At 43.7% G+C, this 14,382-nt stretch overlaps 1 protein-coding gene across 7 annotated transcripts in view; it reads left to right on the top strand.

Annotated features, from left to right (window-relative positions):
• The window catches only part of ATXN1 (ataxin 1), a 396,430-nt gene that overhangs the window by 195,527 nt on the left and 186,521 nt on the right, over positions 1–14,382 (top strand). For all 7 annotated transcript variants that reach the window (XM_036868327.1, XM_036868325.1, XM_036868326.1 and 4 more), the window contains one exon: positions 10,573–10,630. The gene's annotated coding sequence lies outside the window, so the exon portion shown is untranslated. The remainder of the gene's footprint in view (positions 1–10,572; positions 10,631–14,382) is intronic.

Raw genomic sequence — 14,382 nt, 5'->3', positions numbered from 1 at the left:
ATGTTGTAGTTAGTTGGGATATTTGGGACTCTCTAATGGCCATTCTGGATAACTGAGTTAGAAAATGACCTAGCATTCCTCCTTGTTTCGGGTGGGAGAAGATCCGTCATCACCTGAGGGTGGTCGTCAATGTCATATATAGGCAACGTGGCTGTAGGACTTTCCTCCTTCCTTATGGTTGGGTCAACTTGAAAGAATCTTCCTTTTTCTTATCAAGAATATGGGAAGAAGTGGTGTCATTTTCCTTCAGCTGAGAAACCATGACTCAGCATCATCCTGCTTGTAGTAGGTAATGCAGCCCTCTATCAGCTTGACTTCTGCAAGGATGTAAGGATACCTGAGTAATCCCTGGAAGAGTGCTATGCAAATACGGACAGTTTTCATGAGGTCACCTCTTGTGCATGGTCTATGATATTGAGCGTTGTGCAGAATTAGACTCAGAGAAGCTTACGTTTCAAGAGAGTCAACTAAAAGTGGTCAGACACCTGTGACCAAGGAGAGTGGGGTTAGGGAGGCCAACTTCTCTTATCATAGCTGGAGATTGTAGGTTTGCACCGTCATCCTAAAAGACAGAGTGGCTTTGCCTTACTTACAGGGATTTCTTTTACCTTTCTTTGCTCTTTCCTATGTCCCTCCATCGAATAGATAAACTTTCCTTTTATTCTTACCTGTCATTGACTATACTCCGGATTCACGGTCATATTGAATCTCTGAGGTTGTAGCATTCAGAAGAGAATATTGCAGGTATTCTGGCCATATAACAGATCTTAGGTGCCGAGTTCACTCTGAGTCAGCGTTACCGAAAGTGGGGTCGGGCTATTTGCAGCCACTCAAAAGCCAATAAAGAGTCAAGGTTGGTGGAAAGGAAAGTTTGCTTTATTTCGGAGGCCAGCAACCGGGGTGGGGGGCAGGGGTGGATTCGTGTCCAAAGGCCTACTGTCGACCCTGCCCTTGACAGTCTGTGGGCCAGAGCTTTTAAAGGGGAGTTTCAGGGGTGTGTAAGCAGAAGGAGGGGGCTACATCAGAAACAGCACAGGCAGCTCTGACCGTCATCTTCAAATTGGTCATGGGGTGGTCTGATCAGCGTCATCATGATTGTTTGAAGTACAGTTAATCTTCAGTTTCAGGGTCGGTCTGTTCCATTTCCTTGAGGCCAGTTCTCGGAATGGTGGCAGCTTATGTCATGGCTATAGGCTGGTCGTCATGTAGTTAAACTTCTTCCACCTGGTGGGGTTTCAGTATCTACAAAACAGCTCAAAGGATATGGTTCAGAATATTATCTGTAGCCCTTGAGGAGGAACTAAAGGTCCTTGACTATGCTTAATGACTAAACTGTTATCATTTGGTCCTATTTGACTGTTTGCCTTTACTTCTGCATTTTCTCACTTCTCCGATTAAACTTATTCTTTGGCTAAAGTTTTTCAACAGAGAAAAGGCAGGCGGAGGACATGGGGGAGGGAAGGACCATTGGGTCCTGCTCTGTTTCAATAGGAGCCCTCATATTCTCTTCTAGTCCAAATGATCCCTAGATGTGGAGGCTGTCAAATTGTAATTTTCAAGCCTGGTCAAAATTCCTCCGCTGCCTCCTGTAAACGAGCCCTCTCATCATGGCTGACTTGGACCTCCTTGGGATAATCTGGTCCAAAGAGATCACCTGAAAATCTCCCTTAAAGGGCCGAGTGATCACGACGAGACTCTTCTTTTTTTAAAATCGTGGTAAAATATACCTGAAATGAAATTTATTATTATTTTATTTTATTTATTTTTTTATACAGCAGATTCTTATTAGTCATCAATTAAAATTTATTATTTTTAAGCGTACAGGTCACTGACATTAAGTACATTCACATTGTTGTACAGCCATCTGCGCCATCCATCTGCAGAATGCTTTCCATCTTCCCAGACTCAAGCTCTGTACCCATTAAGCACGAACTCCCCACGTTACCCCTCCTCTGAGCCCCAGCAGCCGTTCTACTTTCTGTCTAAGAATTTGATGACTCTAGGTACCTCATATAAGTGGAATCATACAGTATTATGTCCCTTTGTGACTGGTGTATTTCATGTAGCATAATGTCCTCAAGGTTCATCCATGTTGTAGCATGCGTCAGAATTTCCTTCTTTTTTAAGGCCACATAATATTCCATTGTGTGTACAGACCACATTTTGTTCATTCACGCTGGAGTGCTTCCCACCTTTTGGTTTTTGTGAATAAGGCTGTTGTGAACGTGGATGTATAAGTGTATGTTCAAGTTCTTGCTTTCAGTTCTGTTGGGTATGTACCCAGAAGTGGGATTGCTGGATCATATGGTAATTCTATATTTAATTTTTTAAGGGACCATCGTACTGTTTTCCACAGTAGCTGTATCTGCGTTATTTTATGTTCCCACCAGTAATGCACAAGCGTTGCAGTTTCTCCACATCTTGGCCAGTGAGTGTTGTTTTCTGGTTTTGTTTGTTTGTTTGTTGTTTTTATAATAGCCATCCTAAGAGGTGTGAAGTGGTATCTCATTATGGTTTTGATTTGCCTTTCCTTCATGATTAGTGATGCTAAGCATTGTTTCATATGTTTGTCGGCCATTTGTGTATCTTCTCTGGAGAAACGTCAGTTCAAGTCCTTTGCCTGTTTTTAATCAGGTGGCTTGTTTCTTGCCCTTGCACAGGTGTCTCCCTGCTTGCCTAGATAGGGCACTGCTTCAGGAGACTACTGAGCACTTATGCAGGGTTCTCTGGGGTAGCCTATTCCCTTTGCGAGTGTGTCATGCAGAGATAAATGCACAGGGACTTGCCACTCTGAAAAACTCCATCTGACGTTGAAAGATTTGCCCTTCCTGCTTATTGTGAAGGAAGTTCAATGGTGAATGCTGCAGAAATAAGCCAGTCACTGTTTTTGGATAGCGTGTGATATTGTCATCTGACTTTTTAATAAGTAAAAATAAAATCTCTTTTGGGGAAAAGGAGGAAACAGAGACTCTGTCTTTTATGTTTCCAGTGTAACGATATTCTAGACCAGGGGTTGACAAACTCTGGCCCATGGGCCATATTCCCGCCTCCATCTGTTTTTTTTTTTTTTTAACTTTGGGTTTATTTATTTATTTATTTATTTTATTTATGGCTGTGTTGGGTCTTCGTTTCTGTGTGAGGGCTTTCTCTAGTTGCGGCAAGCGGGGGCCACTCTTCATCGCGGTGCGCGGGCCTCTCATTATCGCGGCCTCTCGTGTTGCGGAGCACAGGCTCCAGACGTGCAGGCTCAGTAGTTGTGGCTCACGGGCCTAGTTGCTCCGCGGCATGTGGGCTCTTCCCAGACCAGGGCTCGAACCCGTGTCCCCTGCATCGGCAGGCAGATTCTCAACCACTGCGCCACCAGGGAAGCCCCCTCCATCTGTTTTTATAAGTAAAGTTTTATTGGCACACAGCCATGCCCATATGTATAGTATTGCCTGTGGCTGCTTTTGTGGTACAATGGCAGAGCTGAGTGGTCTTAACAGATTGTCAGACCCTCAAAGGCTAAAACATTTGCTGTCTGGCCCTTTACCAGAAAAGTTGCTAGCCCTTGACTATTCTGGACATTTAAGAGGTACCATTTTTAAAACATAACATAGTGATGGCTGACTGTTCACTCTATACTGGAGCAGTTTGAGAGCTGTAAAGCTCACATAGCTATAAGATAGTATGGCTTTTGAGAATTTACTGAACTCCAACTTTGTGTCCAGAACTGTGTTCTTTAATTAAGCCTTTGTTTTTGATTGGGGCAGTAACTTCCGCATCAGGCATCACCAGGGCTGCTGCCCAACGTGACTGAGATGTTTCTAACACAGGCAGCACTTTTTAAAGTCATAGTATCTGACACTTGCCTTTCCCCTGTGATAGTCCCTGTTTATACTGAACCTTGCTGAAGTAGCTCTGATCTTTAGCTGCAGTGAGAAGAGTTAGACTGCTGGCACATGGCCCTGAAGTGTAGAACACAGAAAACTTGCTGCTTTCACCCTAAAAATAGCATCCTGCTTCTTTTACCCCTCCCTCCAAGCCAGAGGTGCAGCCTTGCTAAGGCAGTGATGGCCAATTTTGGAATTTAGAGGTCCTATTGGTTTGCTGATTTTGTTCTGCCTTCTCTTGAACCTTTTGGCCGTTCATGCAATGAACTTACACTGATTGCTAGAAGAATGGTGATGGTGTATGGGTACTGACTTTGAAGAGTTTATACAGTGTGTTTTGGCAATTCAAGAATATTAAATTTGAACGATTATATATAAAACCCTTTGAGATCATTGGAAATTCTAGACCTGCACACACACACATACACTCGTACTCACCCACAAACACAGACACCCAGGAAATCATAAAGCCAGGAGTGACATCTACCTGAAGTGACATCTACATCTACCTGTGTCACTTTCTCACACAGAGTGGCAGGGTAACCATTTTGTACAATCCAAATAGGATCTCAATAATGGATGAATCTGGTGAGACCCAGTAATGGATGCATCTGGTGAAGTGTCACATTTTGCTGTAGATGTAATATTTATCTAAAGGCAAAATTGAGTCCTTATCCCACTTTATAGAGTCTTACTGCCCCGACTGTTCGTGAAGTGATAGGCGTTGGTTGTAATAGTGCCAATCTATTGAAAACTTTGTAGCCATTTACCTTTACTTTTTGAGAAGGAAAGCTGACTTCTTTTTTTCCCCTGTAATCTAATAATCAGTATTTCTCTTCCAGATCTGGTTCTCTAACCTATAGTGATTTTAATTACTCCCCTTGGAAACCATTCCCAAAATACTCTCTCCTCCTTAAGTTACAGGCCTTAATGTTGAACGTAGTCTGGTGAGAATCCCTTTGCAAATGATTTTCTTCAGTTGATATGAGGACAGTATTTCCTTATTTTTGTATTTGTATGTTTTTACTCCCTATGAACAGATATCTACTGAGTTTCATGGTATCTATTTACAATCATCTTTTCAATTTGTAGACAAGTTTTGGAATTCAGATATTGCCCTTAGAACAACGTGGGGGTCATTCATGCACTCAGTAAGCATGACTTCTTATTTATGGTCCGATGAGAATTCATTAATTTCTGCATATTTTGATTGTCTACTATATATGCCAGGGCTAGATGTTGGGAATACAGAAATAAATGACATAAATTCCTTGCTGTCAGAGCTGGGCCACAACTGAGTGGAGGAGATGCATACCCACAAAAATTTACAATGGAATTTGGTCGTAGAGATGTGTACAACATGCAATATTAAGTCTGGGGAATTTGTAAGCCTACTTAAGTCTTTCTATTGAGTTAGACTGTGGACAAATGTATCAAATGAGAAACACATCAATAATATTTATTTACTCTGAGGTAGTAAATGGAAAAGTTGAACGAAATAAAGTGCATTTATTATAACCAATGGCACGCACAAGGCCACTGCCCTTGTGCCACTATTGTTCCTGCACATTCTTTGTGTTTGGGTCATTAACATTGCGTTTAGGTCAGATGAGAGTATGTTCCATCTGCCACGCTTTGATAGCTGAAGTAAAATGCTGATGGAGATTATTTAAGATCATCTCCGTGCTGTTGATTGCATGCTTGTGGCGCATAATCAGAATGATGCGAAGTAATTGTTAGAGCGACTTGCCGAGGCTACATTTTGTGTCATTGCAACTGTCAGCACTTTGGTCCTGCTTCTCTGCCTGAAGAATGCTTGCCCAGCACCTGTTGGATGGCTACAGCATGACCTGTCACTCAATGTTGTGGGTGACTTTTGTTCTAACATCCTCACTTGCTGCCCCTGTATATTTTATAACCTGAAAAAGAAATATCTACTTATTTAGTGGAAGCAAGTGCTGTCTTTTGTGTTTGACAGAATGCTATGTACTGGGACTTCCATGTAGAAATCCACATGCACATTGCCATGGTGCTCATCTCTTTTCTCTTTGGCCTTGAAACCCAGACAAACCTCGCTTCGAATTCTTGCCTTGTCACCTACTGGTTATATGACCTTGGATAGGTCACTTGTCTTGAACCTTGTTTTCGTTATCTGCACAATGGGACTGACAGAACCTGTTTTACAGAGATTTTGTGAGGATTAGAGATAATAGATAAGAACTTGTCGGCATAATTAGCCACCCACTAAGTGTGGTAGGTAATATTAAGGAATCCAGTGCTTACTTAGGATGACATTATACAATGGCAAGACAGAATTTTCCAAAGTCAGTAGTCCAAAAATATATTGTAAGTGTGGAATGGAGAATATCAGTCCAGTTTTCCTGGCTAGGTCATATTTACCAGAGACACACAATCAGATGGGGACGTTAGAATCTAAACCATCATTTTCCATGGCTGGGTCTGCTCTACAGAATGTGCTCCGGGCCATCCCATGTACATCATCAAAGGATGCAAAGGTCCCTTTGAAAGCAAATTTAAGAATGTGTATCATTAGGTTTCCCTGCATAAAAGAGACGTTATATAGCACACAACACAGCCTGACCATGTGGTTCTCTCTCATGGAGAAAGCAGTGACCACAGGAGAGTGAAGCAAAGCAAAAATTCTGTCCCTGTAAGAAGTTCATGGTTAGATCTAGGAACATCTCACAGACTCCTGAATTGTACCATAAAAAGAGATCTGTTAAAAGTAGCTCAGTCCATATTCCTTGATACAGTAAAGTCCCTAGTGGAAGTTGTTGAAGAGGTGCTTTCTCTGATTGCATCCAGTGCTAAAATTTAAGGTCTGAGTTCTTATCTCCCAATGTTGATTCTATTTCTCATGGTCAAAATAGAACCGTAGAAATCTCTTCGAAGAGCATGAGCCCCACCACAAATTGTCACTTTCTTTAAAAATTGCGGAAGCTGGACAAGGCATGAACTTTTGTTGGAAGTTAGCATGTGGAGGAGTTATCAACTGGTTTCACAAATCAAACTCTATGTTTCTCCACTTTTGTTCTCTCCAGGATTTTCCACTGGTATCTGATTTGGCATTTCTCTGCTGCCACAGTATGTCCTGTCTTTCTTTCTCTGCTGCCCCCTGGCAATGCCCCACCTCCTGCCTGCTTGTAGGAGCAGTGTTGGCAATACTTTAAAGGGTTACATTCATAACTGAAGGAAGAATTCGCTCTAAACATTTTGCCGATTGTGGGGATACATTCACTTCCCCAGCCTCCCCCCAAAAGTAGTATTTTCCTGAAATGATGCTAGTCAGTCACAGTTATAGGTATGGCACAGTTTTCTCAATCAAGGACAACGATGTGTCATACGACTCAGTTAAGCTGCATCACATATGTTTTTACCAAACCAACCGTTCTCTTTGAGAAGGAAGTTAGATTAGAAATGTTGAGACTACATAAGCATTCCAACTCTTGATATCTTCTAAATATGGTAAATTCTGATTTTTTTTAAGTTTTCAAGTTCATATAGCGTGATTACAATTTTTAGGTTCACTCAAGGGTTTACAATTTTCAGTTTACTTTTTTCTCTGTATCATTAAGTCACTCCACCATAATCAGACTGAAAAACAGGGACACTTCTTGAACTTCAGACTTATCATTTCACACTTGAAATATAGGCATTTCTATCCACCAATAGCCCTAGTCTTTAAAATTTTGTCCCCTTTCAGTATACTGGATACTTGCTGAATATTGTGATTTGTGATATTATTATTCTGTGGTATATGTACTAGTTTGTATTCTTCTCAGCTACACACACTCAAACCAAAACAATTTTTTGTTATGACTTCTGGTATTTTTTAAAAAATATTTATTTATTTATTTGTTTGTTTGTTTATTTTGTCTGCGCCGGGTCTTAGTTGTGGCATGCGGGATCTAGTTCCCCAACCAGGGATCCCTGCATTGGGAGCGCAGAGTCTTACCCACTGGACCACCAGGGAAGTCCCCAAGACTTCTGATATTTATACAAGCTGCCTTTCTTCCTTTTTTTTTTTTAACATCTTTATTGGAGTTTAATTGCTTTACAATGGCATGTTAGTGTCTGCTTTATAACAAAGTGAATCAGCTATATATATACATATATCCCCATATCTCTTCCCTCTTGCATCTCCCTCCCTCCCACCTTCCCTATCCCACCCCTCTAGGTGGTCACAACAAGCTGTCTTTCTGACTCTTAACGAAAATATAGAAGCAAAAGAACCACACACTACCCCAGGTGTAGTCATTTCTCACAAATGTGGGACACTGATAGATTATGTAAATTCAGCAAATATGCATTTAGTGGTTCACTCTTTCAGTGCAATACTCTTGCAGCTCTTAAACAATTATGATGGAGATGGATTTATTCATGTTAAAAGAGGTTTACAATATAACAAGTAAAATATTATTAGACTGCAGAACAATAGGAATGCTATCATAGAATGTTATGAATAAATTGTATGTATGTATATAATTTTATTTATGTAAGTATATGCATAATATAGTCTGTACACTTGAGCACAGGAGAGAGCCTGGAGCCGTAGAAGCCAAAACGTTCAAAGTGATTATTAGTGGGACTTTTGCTGATTTGTATTATTTGGGGTTTTTTCCTCCCTTATCTGTATTATCTAAGTGTTCACAGTAAATGGTTTTACTTTGTTCTCATTTTTCTCACCTCATTTTGGTGGGTGGAGAAAGGGAACACAAGCTCCCACATCTTTGATAAATCATGAAATTATAAAAAAGCCGTGCTCTGTCTTGTCGGTTGTCACAGATCTGTAGACGTGTTGTGCCACACGGCGTTAAAGCGTTTTCTTTTTATTGAGTGTCTCCTGCATGCCAAGCACCGCACTCAGAACCTGAAACATGATGTGAAGTCGGTATTATTGCCGCCATCATGCAAATGAGGAAAGGGTTCTGAGAGTTTATGTTACTTGCATTGCACAGCTGGTGGGTGATGGAGCTGAGACTCAGGCTCAGATCTGACTCTGAGATCAGCGTTTGGGGTCTTGGTGAATCTCACTGTAGACCTCTTGTCTGCCTTGAGGATGAAAAGGTTAATGTACGCGAGTGGATTATAAAGCGTTGCTTTCAAAAGAAGGTGCTCAGAGATTTTACCAGCGTGGACCATCTTTCACCGCTTGCGGTGTTTCCCTGCAGTGTTTTTAGTTAGAGTGTAAACTTCTCAAGGCAGCATCACGTGGTCTCGGTAGCCCTTAATTCTCCTCTCACAGGCTGGCGGTAGGGTAGGTGGGCTTCCCCCTGGGACTCTGCAGAAGAAGATTGCCTAGAAGATTCTGAGACGCCGGGTCTGGGAATCTCTGGCCAGTGGACACATCCTGAGGAGGAGACTCTGCATACAGCCCTAGAGGCCTCAGTGCTCTTTTCCTTTTAGGGAAAAGGAAGGAAAAGCAGTGGCCTTCTTACAGCTGGAGGCTGAATCCCCCATGCTCTGGGATCGTGTGAAATTTGCCCGTCTCGGGAGCTAGACTAGCACTGCCTCACCCGCTGCTGAACCTGCAAAGGCATCTTTAAAACAGTCTCTGGAAATTTTTAAAAACTTGGATCTTGCGCTTAGTCCCTTATGCGATGCAGATTAAACGGTCTGTGGCTGTCACACTGCCTTATCTCCCTTTGTCTTCCAGGCTTCCTCTTCCAGTGTGCCCATCGTCTCGGTTCTTTCCCACACTTTATCTCAGGCACTGTGGCTTCCTCGCGGGATTACTCCGTCCGCCTGATAGGTGGCCCCCGGCGCCTCTGTGCCAGTCCACGTTCCCGTAGGAGCTTGATTATGGATCCCCTTGGGATCGTGGACTTCAGTGGGGGATGCCTGGAGTTGCGGGTGCCCCATTTTGGGAGAAGGCAAAGTGACATGATGCGATGCTCCGGTTACTATGAAGACATCTTCATTTAGCTCCACTGTGGAGGTGCAGACACGACATTTTTAAAGATCCACCTAAAAAATGATTTCCCAGGCACCACAGTGTATGTGGCGTATATATTGTATGGTCAGGCCATTCAAGATGGCTGTTCCCTTGCTCTCTACATCCCGTGCTCGACCAGGCTCGGCTTCACTCACATGACTATCCAATGCTCCTAATTATAGGCCTTAATCAGTAACTGCTACGTGCTTGCCCCGCCCTAGCTGCTGGTTTCCCTGGTAACCGATGAGCCCACCTGGCCTCAATTCCCCCTATAAATGGTAGCCTCCCTCTCCGCTGAGGAGCTAAGAGTATCGCCATGTCCTGCGTACCGTCTGCCGTACACAGTGGGGTGTCTCTCCAGGTTCTTTGTGTAGGACCCCCTCGTCCAGTAAATCAGGTGTCTCTGTCGCCGTCTGTGGGCTCTCCCTTCCGTCTGGAGGCTGGGTAACCACAAGGCTTGCAGGCCTGCGGCGCCACGGCGCTCCTTTGTCAAAGGTTCACACATCTCGAGAGAAGAGAATCATGCGTGTGATTATTTTCTACATATTAATAGTTCAAAGCTCTGTCTTTCAAATTCAAGTAGTCAGCCAAGCAGTGGGCCGTCCACGTTCGTCAGACATGAATTGTGCACCTAGTAAGTACCAGAGGGCCAGGCGCTGGGATTTCTTATCTCTCCGGCCTGCGTACCTGTGCTGATTTATGGGATGGATTTAATGTTTTATTTTTAATCTCTTTCTCTTCCAGTTTTCCAAAGAAATTAGTCCGTTTTCTGGGTGAAGAGAAACCAATCTGTTTTCACAGGGTGAGTAATCCTTTGACTCCTTTATATATATTTTTTACTCACGTTACTTAGTAAGCGCTCGTTCTCTGGGAGTTTTCTGCTACCTGGAACCAAGAGACTCTGTACTCATTACATTTCCTCTTCCCTTTGGAGGGGAGGGTTTCCCCTGGTGTTTTTCTGCCATTTCTTTTGGCTGTTCACAGGTTTTGTCTCTTCTGAGTTGTTACCACCGTTACTATTACCTTGTTCAGCTTGCAGAGGGGATGAGATAGGAAGTTTCTTTCCGCACCCCCCCACCCCCACCCCAGTGGCTGATGCACAGAAACACGGCCGTGGGCAAGGAGAACCCATTCATTTTGTTCATGTGACACACTGTTTTGTTTTAACACCACGACAGAGAATCATAGGATGTGAGCACTAAATGGGATGTTGTAGCTCATCTAGCAAAGTCCCTATGTACAGATGGGACAGCTGAGGCCCTGAGGGCTTCCCCCAACCCCGGCATCTCAGCCTAGATTATGAGAGAGGCATTTAACTCTCAGTTGCGTGGGGTCATGCCCTCCCCCATCACAACCCCACACAAAGCTGTCCTTTGAATCCCAATACCTTCTGGGGATACAGAGTTATAGGCAGTTCAACCTGATGTAATCCCGATAAACTAATACTAACCTCCCTCTAAGGCAAGTGTCAGGAGTGATGGTTGTTGCTACTTAACTTTCTAATAATCACACTTGGTTACTACCAAGAGAGGTTGATTGCATGGAGGTACCCAGAACGTTTCCATTTTGGACCTCATCTGAGAGGGCCTATTTTTTTGTTTCCTTTGTGCCTTTCCCAAACCACCGCATTTGCAATGCCCCGTCACGTGCTGAGACTCGGTGGTCCACCTGCTTTGCAGCTAGACGCCGAGGTGCACCTGCAGGTGCGTGCTGGCCAACTGCAGAGCGGCACGCCCCCCCCACTCAGGGCTGCCTGCACCTGCAGAGCGAGGCTTAACAGGTTTCTTGCATTGCTGTGCAAATTTGGCCCGCAGTCATAGACTCTCGGAGAAACATTCACTAAAAAAAAAAATTACGCTTTGTACATGAGGGCGCAGTTGTGGGGTATTATGGCGAATATACAAATATGGGATCCCAGAAGGTGAACCTACCTGTGATTCTTTTCGAGATGCCTGTGCCAGACCTGCCTCTGGATCATGTTCATTTAGGTTGATGATCTAGGTGCACTTATTTCCAAAACGTTCCATCTCCTCTAGAGATTGGCCTAAGTGTAGTATTGAGAGCCTGTGTCCATTATTTTATCCCACTTGTCAACTTAATCACTTTATCTTAACAAATGGGGGCTTCTCTTCTGCCCTTACCGGAATCCTTGTAAAGGAACTTGACTTTCCTGCTTATCAGGGTACAGAGATAGTCTGCTTTCTACCAACGCACCGTATGGAATTTAGAACATGGATTGCTGATTCGCTGAGAGACCGTCTGCCTGCTTATTACTCTAAAATTGATCTCTCCTGTCCCCACATACTCTGTGTGCGTGAATTGTGCATTATTTGAAGTGTGAGCGTGAGGGTTTCCATTTCCTCATCTTATCCAAGAAAAGCCCAGAAAGTTTATCCCCAGAGCACACCAAAGTATAACATGGGACACTGAGGTCTGCTGCTGCCTAGGGAATCAAAGGGTCTCTGTGGAACTAAGAGATTGATAAAGACTAAAGCAAGACACAATTCAGGGCCTTAGGAAAGGGGGAAAGTGCTAAATTCCTTGCCTATTTTGTGCTATTCTTTAAAGAGTAAACTGGTAGAGAGGGGCGTGAGGTAAGAAATGGTAAAGCGATAAAATAAGGACCACCTGAACTCACGCCAACCACTTGTGGCAACTTCGGTTTCCTGCTGGGTCGTAAGTAGTTTGAAGTCGACAGTCAGGAGGCATCAAATCATTATCCCAAATACTACAAGCTGTTTGCTTTTACCAGTTGGGGGAAAACTAAGCACACACTGAAGCCGTGAGTTTTCGAAAAGCAACTCAGAGGCTGATCCCCATACCTTGGGTTTGTACCACACAGGTCCGCATGCTGCACGTGTGTCCGCCTTGTAAAAACATGTGTCGCTGGGCTCCAGCTCATGGTACGCGGGGTGGCTGGACCCGGGAACAAGGCTGCTGTTGTTTCCTAGCTCGAACAGTGCTCGGCCTCGATGGTGTCCCTTTAAGGGAAATCTAGGGAAATGCTCTTGCCAGCGCTGGGATTTTATTTGCTAGAGGCCAAGTAGCAATGGCATGTGTTGGTTCCATAGCAACATGTCTGTGCAGCCAGAAAAAATATAATGACTATGGCAGCCAGTGTATCCTGGGCAGGTTGAGCACAGCCCCGATGCCTCCTTTTATTTTCCACCTTATCCTGGCCTGCCTTTCCCCTCCTGTAGAGAGTGTGGGCTGCTATCTCTGCTATTAACACTTGCCTCCTGTTCCCACCGAGCTGGGGACTCGATGAGGAGGAAGGCAGTGTCTGTAGTAAAATTCTGCAGGCCCCCGAGTGTGCCAGGAGAGCTGGCAGAACCTCCCTGCCTCAGCAAAGCCAAGTCAGCGGAGAGTCTGTCCTTTTCATCATCCCTGTGACCAAGCAGCCCTGGCAGGGTGGCTCAGTGGGCAGAGTACTTCCTGTATATGGCGGTCACCTGCTCCTGGCTGGAAAGTGGGCAGGGAAACAGAGCGGTGTGAGATCTAGGGAAACAGAGGGCCCGTTTAATGTGCACCACAGGGATTGAGGAGACCCCTCCTGGGGCAGAGTGCAATGCCAGGCACGGTAGGGCTGCACCCAGAAATCAGTGCACATGGCACACCTTCTAGGAGCTTCCACCAGGGAGGCAGTTTCCAATTTCAGTCTCTCCAGTGGTGGGGGGTTGAGGTTTTAACATTTCTCTGATGTTTTCTCATCTCTAAGATCCTCCATGAAACCATTATAATCACTGTTGGTATCAACAGATGCTTTTTTTCCCCTGAACTCCTGAAACATTTAAAAAATCTTTACCATCTATTTGACATTTGGTTTGTATTTCCTTTTTTAATACATAATGCTTTGTGGGCCTGAACTGTCTTTCTAGGTAGAGGGTAAGGCCTTCAAGGTCAGGAACCATCTATCTTTCTCTTCATCTGTTTTTTATTTTTTTTCTCTAATGCTCAGAACTGAGCCCTGTAGATAGTAACCATACGTTAATATTTCTTCATGATAACATTATAGTCTCATCCAGTCTCATAAGGAAGCTTTGAGGCAAGTGTGTAAATATACTGTGTTCTTTTAAATTCTTCAGAGAAAAGATAAATTCAAGAAATTCTTTAACTGCTGTGGTTTTAAAAAAACATGTAGATATGAAATCACAAGGTAAGAATATCTAAAGACTTCACATTTCCTCTTCTTCCTCTTTGTGGCTACTGACCATGACCTGTGTACCATAGGGTTTCACAGTGGCACTGAAGTCATCCCCCCGCCTTCTTGTCCCCCAGTATTCACTACTTCGGTTGAATTAGCCTTATTATGCCTTTTGGGCCAGGCCTCTCAGCCAAACCCCTAGCCGTGTCTTCGGAGCTATTAAGTAAGAGATTGGAAGGATTTTTCATTAAGGTTGACAGGTTTGATAGATTAGGATAGTGGTTCCTAATTTAGTTTTGAGGTCTGTTGGAGGAGGGAAGGTTTTTATTGTATAAAAACCTTTATCTTCAAAGAGTACTCTTCCCTTCCCAAGTCCTGAGCCAACTGAGAACCAAGACAAGTGTAACCAT

Source organism: Balaenoptera musculus, chromosome 11 (assembly GCF_009873245.2).
Source record: "Balaenoptera musculus isolate JJ_BM4_2016_0621 chromosome 11, mBalMus1.pri.v3, whole genome shotgun sequence".
NCBI lineage: Eukaryota > Metazoa > Chordata > Mammalia > Artiodactyla > Balaenopteridae > Balaenoptera > Balaenoptera musculus.
This window is presented reverse-complemented; position numbering and strand designations above follow the sequence as displayed.